The 9,526-nt window shown below is 36.6% G+C and overlaps 1 protein-coding gene across 3 annotated transcripts in view; it reads left to right on the top strand.

The window, feature by feature from the left end:
* Positions 1–9,526, top strand: part of LOC118740354 (probable multidrug resistance-associated protein lethal(2)03659) — a 138,556-nt gene that overhangs the window by 98,937 nt on the left and 30,093 nt on the right. The window contains exon 1 of one of the 3 annotated variants that reach the window (XM_036471867.1): positions 5,390–6,297. The exons of the other annotated variants lie outside the window; for them this stretch is intronic. The gene's annotated coding sequence lies outside the window, so the exon portion shown is untranslated. Of the gene's footprint in view, positions 1–5,389; positions 6,298–9,526 lie in introns of those variants that run through there. 3 annotated transcript variants of the gene reach the window in all.

Here is a 9,526-nt window from a genome sequence, read left to right as displayed (position 1 = left end):
TGCTCCTTTTTTGACCGCAGTTGTACATAATTTTTTAAAGTACGCATTCTTAAGAACAGTGTCGGATTTGCCAATAGGCCCTGACCTGGGGCGACCAATACGGCATAAAAATGTACTGACGGTAACAAGACAGGCACGACCCAAACACCGAGGTCTAAGGAATTTTATAATAAATTTTATTTTATTACCAACCTGACGAAATAAAGCACGTCACCAGTCAAAGGCAAGGCCAAGGCCCACAAATGGTTTTTTACTACAGACTTAGAAGATAATTTTTGCGAAGAAAGTCTCCACTTTCGTGTCCAGTGCAGTATAAAAAAGAGCATTGCAAGAGTGATATCAGTGTGTTGGGATGACTAAGAGATGAAGGCCTCCAAACCGTTTACCCAAACGTGGATATCGCTCTTCGCATATGTGTGTGTACTCCCGCCAGCAACAGGTGGAATGTCAGTAAAAGCATACGCAGACAGCAACGTGGTTCCGGATTAACGACGCGACGAAGATCGTACCCTGATACTTTTTTAATAAAATTTAGCTCCAAAAACTTTAATTATCTCTTAATAAAATAAATATGACGAAATAAAATTAAACAAAAGCAGTAAAATACATTTTGTAAATCTAATAAAATAAAATATAAAAATTATTGCCAATCGCTTCAATCGAGCTTGGTCCAACGGTCGCGTAGTTTTTTGTTTGCTTTTTGGCCAGTGTTGTCAAAAGAAAGTCCTCTAATCCGCATTAATAATTGAGGATTAAATAGCTGTAGGACCGGATCAACTGAAGTTAATTCCCGAAATAATTCCGAATTGACGAGTTTATCCGGATTAACGCTGCCGTCTGTCTATGCTTTACGTATATTGGGCTGCGATGAGAATGGTAATGAAGCAATTTCATTCACATACATTTTAACGTATTTATATGGAAAACCCGTCAAATGCAGTCCTATCATCTGTAGTTCAACGACAAGGTAGAAAACAGCCATGCCCAGCGCTGGCAAAACTCTATAAGCAAGTGCAAAAATTTAGCCAGCTCTGGTATAAAACGACAACTGTTAGCCGTAAGCAATGCAGAGATCGTTGTTATTTATCGATAATATATTTCGATAAAAGTCGGCAAAAAGGTGAATTAATAGATATATTATAGTACTATAGTAGTATTATAGTAGTAAATAATGGAAGCCTGAGAAAGGGGCGGCTAGTACTTTAGCGCCTAGGGCGAACAGGACTGCAAATCCGTTACTGCTTAAGAAGTATTACACCGTAAACATTAATTTCATTAAACAACAAGACTTCGTACTATAGAACACGAAGTCGACAATATTGTTTTCTGCCCATAGCTTAGCACCTGAAGTAGAAGATCTCTAAACACGAGCAAAAATTTGTCAAACCCTCAGAGTGTCTGTCGTAAGTTGTTTCTATGTCAACAACAGCAATAAACGATTCTGTGCGTAACTTTACAATGTATGCATATGTATATATGCACATTAGGGTGGTCCTTAAAAAATCAAATGAAAAACATTCATAAATAGCACATATAAATTTTGGTCCTAATTGGAGATGGTTGAGGCGTGTCGCACAGGGGCTAAAGTTCTGATTCCTCTATAGAGACTCAAAAAATTAAAATTATTTTTTTTTTAATCTAGTACCCAAACTCGATTCTACCATAGTCGAATATATCACATATACATTTTGGTCCCGATTGGAGTCAGTTACGACGTCTTAACAGGGTAATCTGAACTTTGACACCTGTTCCCCACACCTAAAGTGAAATCTAATGTAAAAATTTGCTTCCTACATTTAAGGACCACCCTAATGTACAAATGTACTTATTTTATTTTTCCACGTGAAATAGGGCACTCACCAAATTACTTTTTCATTTACCTTCTTCCATCACCCAACGCTATAATCTCCCTATTTGCCCAGTTCATTGGCATGGCATGAACGCCCAGCAATACAATTAACAATTTTTAAACGTACAAATAATTAAAGTATTAAAGAAAAATAAAAAAAAATTAGCAACCGGCAAAAATATACAAATTCTTTCTCTTCCAGTATTTTATTTATGCTCTGTGATTTTGTTTTCCACTACAACCGGCTGTTTCTGTGGTGGCTTCGCTCCATTTGTCGTACCAGGTATAATAAGAAACACATGTTGCTTCGCTCTTAGCCGCTTGTGGTGGTTAGGCGCTTAGAGTGCTCTGCCAGGAAAACTAACTGAGCGCCACTGACGCCACTCTTCTGGCGGGAACATGAAAAATTATTGTGAAGAGCAAAAGTGTCTCTCAAGTAGTTACTATACATTATGTACGTACTCGCGAAAAGATGTTTGTAAATACAGCATTTGCCAATGAATTATGAATGGTAAAACATCTTACAATATTTTGGTTAATCAGTTGATAGTTTTCTATCTTGAATTTTCAATGCGTTTTTTGCACAGAAATTCAATTCTGTGCAGCAGTTTTAAAAACTGATCCACTACAAAGATGCTTAAGTAGCAAAAAAGTTCATAAGACCCAAATGAAATGATCACCGACGCCAGGTCGATCCCGGGAACACCCGCATCAGTTGCAGATGAAGTGAGAAGAGTGCCGGAAGACTTGCAACTTCGCCTCTGGTGTGAGAAATCTTTCGTCAACTGTAAGGTCATTGTCCCATCTCCCGAAGCGCGATGACAGAGTGGAAGTTTCGTTCGGTGATCATGCTTCGTCGGACCCGGAGCGATTCGCAAGCTACTTTATTCGATGATTCACTATTCAGATTATATCACCAAGGTCTTCAACCTGACAATGGTCACTCTCATCATTGCTGACGCGTGGAATCAGGGAGCATTGAATTTATCCAAGGCTTTAGTAAAGGAGCACAACATAATTCTCAGCACTCCGACGTGAGCACCCGAACGAGCACGTCAGAATGAAGCTCTACGAACTAAAGGAAGAGCTTCAAAAATACACACAAGCACCAGTGGAGCCGGCATTGTTTAGACGACAATAAACGCTTCAACTGCCGAAAGAGACCTGCGTAACTCTGACTCAATTGCGGTATAAGATATTGTAGAAGGTTTAGGTGTACATATTTGTTCAGACTGGACTCCGACATATTTGTTCAGACTGGTTACCGTTAGTTCACAACAAAAACTTAAGGACTATCCCATTCTAGGCAGGGCTGTAAATAGCCATTTTGTTGCTCTAGAAGTAGTAGTAGGAAATCAAAAAGTACTAAGGCATTTTGGCAAGGCGAAAGAGCATCGTTTAAATATGCTTCCTATATTTTTTTTTTTTAATTAGACCCGCAACTTCAGTCATGATTTAGAATTCAAATTTAAACCAATACCTCCGGCGACTAAAAATTCGTGACTTAGATTAATATACATAAAAAGGACCTAACCTATTTTCGTTCAGAAAAATAGTTTCATGGGAAAACCAGCACAGGGCCGATTAATTTTTAATATTTCGAAGAGGAAAAGGCGATCAGTTTTGATATATTGTTTTAGGTCTTCATAAAAAGTAAAGCTATTAATTAATTAATCGTTCGACCTGAATTTTCCCGAAACCGAAAACCAGAAATTCCTGAATAAAAAAGTCAGTAATGATCCCGAAATTACCGAAAAAAGTATAGAAGTAATGCAAACTTATTTCCTTGTCAATCTTGTGTATCCTAAATAGTGAGTTTATTAAAAAAGTTCTGGCCGAAGTGAGGCATTCACCGCTCCCGACGTACGCAAATTTGTGTAACAAATTCGTTATACGGGCCTGCTAGTGGAGAACATTCACGGTCCTTGCCGTCGTAGGCTGCGCACTGACGGTAATGTTGCCGTAGCCGATATTGGACGACCTTTGGTTTCAGCAGGATGGCGCGCCAGGCCACACAGTCCATGCCACAACCGATCAGTTGAACGCCGAATGCGATAGCTGGCGCTTCTGGTGTTTTTAAATAAATATCATTAAAAGTAGATACATATGTGACACTCTTAAGGTTAAGGACTATTAATAAGATTAAAACTAAACCTAAGACAACATTGAAAAATGAATAAAAAAAAAACAAAAAAGTTTTTTCGAATAGCGATCGCCCCTCAGCTGGCAATGGCAAACCTCCGTGTATTTCTGCTATGAAAAACCAGCTTCTCATAAAAATACAATCCCCGTTCCGAGTCAGAGGAGAAGCTCGGCCAAAGAGTAACACATTTATGTGTGAGCGCTAATCTATTATTATTATTATTAAGTCGAATACAATTACGACGGCGGCGAAGAACATGAAGGTGGGTACAGCGAAACGAGCATGCATCCGAGGGCGATCACGAACAGGAAGACAAACACGGAGACGAAGGAAGAAAAAATGCTAAGGCGAATTATCTGGATATTCAACTTGCACAGTTTTTGTTTTTATCAAAAGTCCGGGTTTTGAGGGTTATTTGAAAACTCTGAGGATGATTTTTTCATCTTGACCTAAAACGAGTGTTGCCTTCTAAGCATGCTAACAGATGATGGATATTACTTGGAGTTTATCCCCTGACCTAATGCATTGGTGCTAGTGAGGCCAATATTACTCTACGGTGTGCTGAACCGCAACAGAAAGGAAGAACATATCTCACTATTGTGTACAACAGGAACACTGAAAACAACTCCAACGGCTGCACTAGAAAAAAATTCTCAATGTATTACCTATCTACATTGCTTCTAAGTCCGCGGGGAAACTGATTGCAACATGGAAGTTCAAGCAAAGAAACTCTGGCCACAGCTCAATATCTCGCTATAACTGGAATAACGCTCGGGTTACTACAGAAGAAAACGGAATAGGCGTTTGCATATTTATTGGGTTCCGGGCCTTAAGGGCATTACAGGTAACGAATTTGTAGATGAGACGGCCAAGGGCGGAATCAACTTGGATCTAGAACAAGAGAATAAAATTCCAAAATCTTCAGAACGAAATGGATCAGAGGATAAAAAAGCCAGCTGTATCGAGATGCAATGCGCTAAACACCTAGAAAACGGGGCACAAATCCAGTTTAGATCATCGTTTGCAGGAACAAGGGAGACCCCAGAACACATCATTTGCCTTTGCAAATTAGTTGCAATTTTTTTCGTCGTCTTATGTCGCTGGATATATACTGTGTATGCCTATTCAATAGGGTGGTGCAAATATCGACGAGGCTGAGATTTGCATACCTATGAAAGTAAGGCCTCGTGTGGCTGTACATGTGTATGGATGTTCTTATACGTATGTATGGTATATGTGTTTATAGTTCACAAATTCCAGTGCTTGTAACTTTTGCTCAAAAGAGCACAACAATCATTTGTTTGCTGGGTGCATTGGAATAGGCAAGCATATGGTATTGGCTAAAATCCACCTCAAATATTTCTTATAATATCAGTTGTATTCAAGTCGCGCGAGCGACCAGTCATCGGTTCGCGTTTGTGGTTAGTTGTCGGTTGTTAGTGCCTGTGGTGTAATAACTGGTTGTTGTTGTGCCGTTTTTTTTTTTTTTTGTTGTTTGGGGTCTCGTGCGGTTCTACTTAGATTGGTTTAGGGAGCGGCGGTGACGTGCATATGCGCATTTATTCGCCATTGGTGCCACATACATATGTATGTACAAAAATAGCTCAGCAGAAAAAAAAACGCTCCCTTATACGAGTAATCTTCAAATTTACTATAAAACAAGAATTGTTTGTTAAAGTTGCATATACATAGATAATTTTTCAAGTGCTACTAATTCGCGCTCGCCTTACTTAATTAAACTCGTTGAATGAAACGAGTTCCTACTTTTTATTATTTTTATTTAAAGTTATTTGTACATACAAATTAAAAAAAAAAACGCGACCATCGCATTTCGCTTTCTTGACATTTTTGATTACGCAACGAGTGACGTTAACATTGGGACAAAATAGAGAGAGTGTTGCGAATTCGTTCCACTGCCAAAGGAATGGTTAGATATGTACACGCAATAAAACAGCTGTTGCAGTGCGGTATTGTGGCATTTTCGCAGAATATTTTCTATAGATAAACACAACTTTTGTCTTGTCGGTTGGTTTAAGTGTAATGCTACAGGTGTTTTATCCGGCTTGCAAATACGCGACTACTCAGAACATTAAAGAAATTAACATTCGCACCTGAACTGCTACTTACTACAAGAACTACTACAGTGTACATATGTATATCAAATGTACTAATTTCTTTTGTTACCACTTCTGCTTATCGTCCACACGTGCCGCGACATAAATACATAAGTGTCTACTTAACTTTGGAGCGCGAAATTCCACGGCATTCGACCCTGGTGGTAACTAAAGTGGTCTTAATTACTAATGTAAGTGCAATAACTAGATAGAGGTGTAAAGCTGTTTGTTTGTTTGTATGTGTGAAGCTAGCGTTGACAGCACATTTTGTTTACATGTCACTCACTATCGGTTTTCATTTCACAATAATGGAATTTCAAACGAATATTTTTGTAATTTTTTTTTTTTGGTTCCTTCTTATGCGTCTGGCATTCATGTTCGAATTTGCGAACTGTTACTAAGCGCTAATAGATTGGTGTTTGATGTGTCAATATTAATTTGCTTTATGAGCTGATAAAATTTCCGTCTGAGAAAAATTCGGTATGACTTCGGTCTGAAACACATTGTACATTAGGGTGGATCGACAAAAAAAGTTTTTCCAGTCCACCACTAGGATTAAAGATATTTTAAAGGCGATCGCAAAAAAAATTTTTGTTTTTTGCCACGCCCCCCCGACGGGCTATTTACTTTTTTTGACACTACGTCGCCATTTTAAGTCCGATTTTAATGAGCCGTACACCGTTGTTCATGGCTTGGAAGCCGCCACAATTCTTACCTTAATAATAATAATTTTTTACCTTTTCATTTTTAGGCCAGGGCAATTCATACAAACGCGTATAAGCCTCGTAACACGTAAACCTCGTAAACTTACTCAATTTTGTATGGAAACCCGGTTTGTTACGGGAGGTTACGTATTTAGATAAATACCCTGGGTGTATATTCGCATGTTTGTCTGGTCAGACGGTCTGGAAAGACTAGTGCATCGAGGATCAATGTCTATTAATTTGATAGCCCAAGGAGAAGGGGAGCTTTGTACCAATTAATGTTGGGCAGTATCGAACCCAAAAGTACCCAAAACTTGATTCTTAAAAGGATCGACAGTACCCGATTTTTTTTTAAGTCCTGATAATGTGTATTCCAAAGTACTCAGTACTCAGTAAAGAACTAGAAAGTACTCAGAACTTAAAAGAACTCGAAAGAACTCAGAATTCCAAAATATTTTAATTTTTTATTTTAATCAACACTTTCGATTCAAAGTATTAAGTATTAAGTGTCTAATAGATGCTTACATGTACTGAGTTCTATTTACATTTACTGGTATTCTGTTCAAATTTCAATAATTTTTAGTGTGAGAATTGGGAAACATACCGTTTTGCTAGAAATCGTACGACCTTTGCAACGAAAAATGCAAAAAGACTCTCTGGATTAATCTGAAGTCCGTGGATAGGCGTAGGGAGTACAAGCAACTTAGAATGTGATTTAGATGTTAACACCTTGAATGAAAATTTCCTTTAGTCGAGCAGTTTGCCACATAGCGGATAATTCAGACTGGACCAAAGCCTTTTATTTTGACCAAATGAAGCATTTAGTTTCTCTCTTGTAACGGATTACGATGTATTAAGAAGTAACTATTCCATCTGTTTTTTTAATTTTTAACTGTTCATTTTATTTTTATTTTTTGTTTTAAATACAAAATTAAAAAATTAAATTAATGTTTTTTAATTTAACACATTACTTGCTTTGCGATATATTATATGCTTAATTTGTAAATCTGTTTAAATTTAAAACATAATGGGGCATATTTGTAGTCGAATCAAAGACAAAACTAAACATAATTCAACTTTTTTGAAAAATTTTTCTTAAAAAATGTTGTCAGAGAGCTTAACTTAACATAAGACATTACAAAAAGCTGAGTCACCAATAGGTTAATGCATGATCAATAATGGGTTAAGATGTCGAAAATTTACTCTTAAAAAGTAGTTTAAGCGAGTCTTATGGAAAGAAAATGATTTCAGAATTTTGAGCACTCGCTTATATTGGGCGGCCCCAAAGTGCGTCGGCAAAAAAATAACCAAAAATCAACTCGAATTCTTGCTTTGCTTGATTCGCTTTGAGAACTGTCAAAAGTTATTTGGAATATAGTACTAAAACGTATGAAAAATGTCTTATTTGGAAGCGTTTTGTAAGCTTTTGACAAAAAGGCATGTTCCTGTTCTAACTGAATTTAAGAAAACTGCTGCACACTTTTATGAACAAAAATTTGCTTACGTAATTAAAAAAATAAATAATATAAGTAATTCAAAGTTTTATAAAAATTATTCTATGCTTCCATATTTATATTTAACATATCGCTGGCTGAAAAGTTGCTAAGTCCGTTTTTACAAATTTTACAGAAACCTTGAATACAAGATTTTGCGTGTTTAAAGCAAAGCAAAACTCTATACGAATCAGAACGATTCGATCTTTTTTAAAAGATTTCGTATTATTTTGGCCTTATCGGGCCCTCTTTTGGACTTAGAAAATTTCCCTTTCATTGAATATAAACGAGAAAATATAAAAGTAGTACCTTAATCCTTAATTTCTCTTGCTTCCTATATCAAAATATGAGGTTTTACAAAATGTGGACTTAGCAGTTTTTCACACAAAGCTAGCGATATTTATGATGTCAAACTACTGGTCAGTCGTCTCTTGAAAAAATGGATTTTTTTCTTAGTAAATTTACTATGCAAAAATTAATTCATATTAATTTAAAAATAAATCTGGAAAGATTGTTTTGTATTTTTTTTTTTTTAATTTTTCGAATTTTGTGGGTTGATCTTATTGCTCAACCAGAAATGAAATAAAGCAATAATACAAATGTGCCTTATTTCCGTTTGCCTTATTGCCCCATGTATATATAAATAGTGTTACCAGGTGTGTTTTTACGTCCTTCTGAGTTCTCCCTGCGAACCCGAGAATTGATAGCTGGTAAACCGTGTATGGGTTGGCGTCGTCCCATATATGGCTTGTTAACGTGTCATCAATAAAATGAGCCAAACAGGCGCAACGTTTACACTGACGAACACTGACTTTGATAATACATGATCATCGTAAATATAATTGTATATGTGTGTATAAAAGGGAGCAGCATAAATCGATTTCATATGAAATTTTGATTTATATTGAAAATCTTCCAAAATACTTTGGTGTAAATTGTACATGTCTGATAAGCAGAATCTAATCAAAGCCAATGGTATACGCATGAGCAGGCACCTTATCGGATGGTCCCACCCATGTAGCCATTCACACCTTATTTTAAAAAATTTCTATAACATAACGCGTATATATACATATGTACATATGTAGTTGGCAATTTTTATTTTATTGCGCAAATTAAAGTACATACCTATTTACTAAAGGTAAAAAGTTAAATAGATATTTAAGTTATTGAGCATTGTAAAAAAAATGCCTAGAGTTATGCTGCAGATGTTCTACATCCAT

The sequence above is a fragment of the Rhagoletis pomonella genome, unplaced genomic scaffold (genome assembly GCF_013731165.1).
Source record: "Rhagoletis pomonella isolate Grant_MI unplaced genomic scaffold, Rhpom_1.0 Rhpom_scaffold_00001, whole genome shotgun sequence".
In the NCBI taxonomy this organism is placed as follows: domain Eukaryota; kingdom Metazoa; phylum Arthropoda; class Insecta; order Diptera; family Tephritidae; genus Rhagoletis; species Rhagoletis pomonella.
Note: the sequence above shows the minus strand (reverse complement) of the source record. Positions and strands in the feature narration are given on the sequence as shown.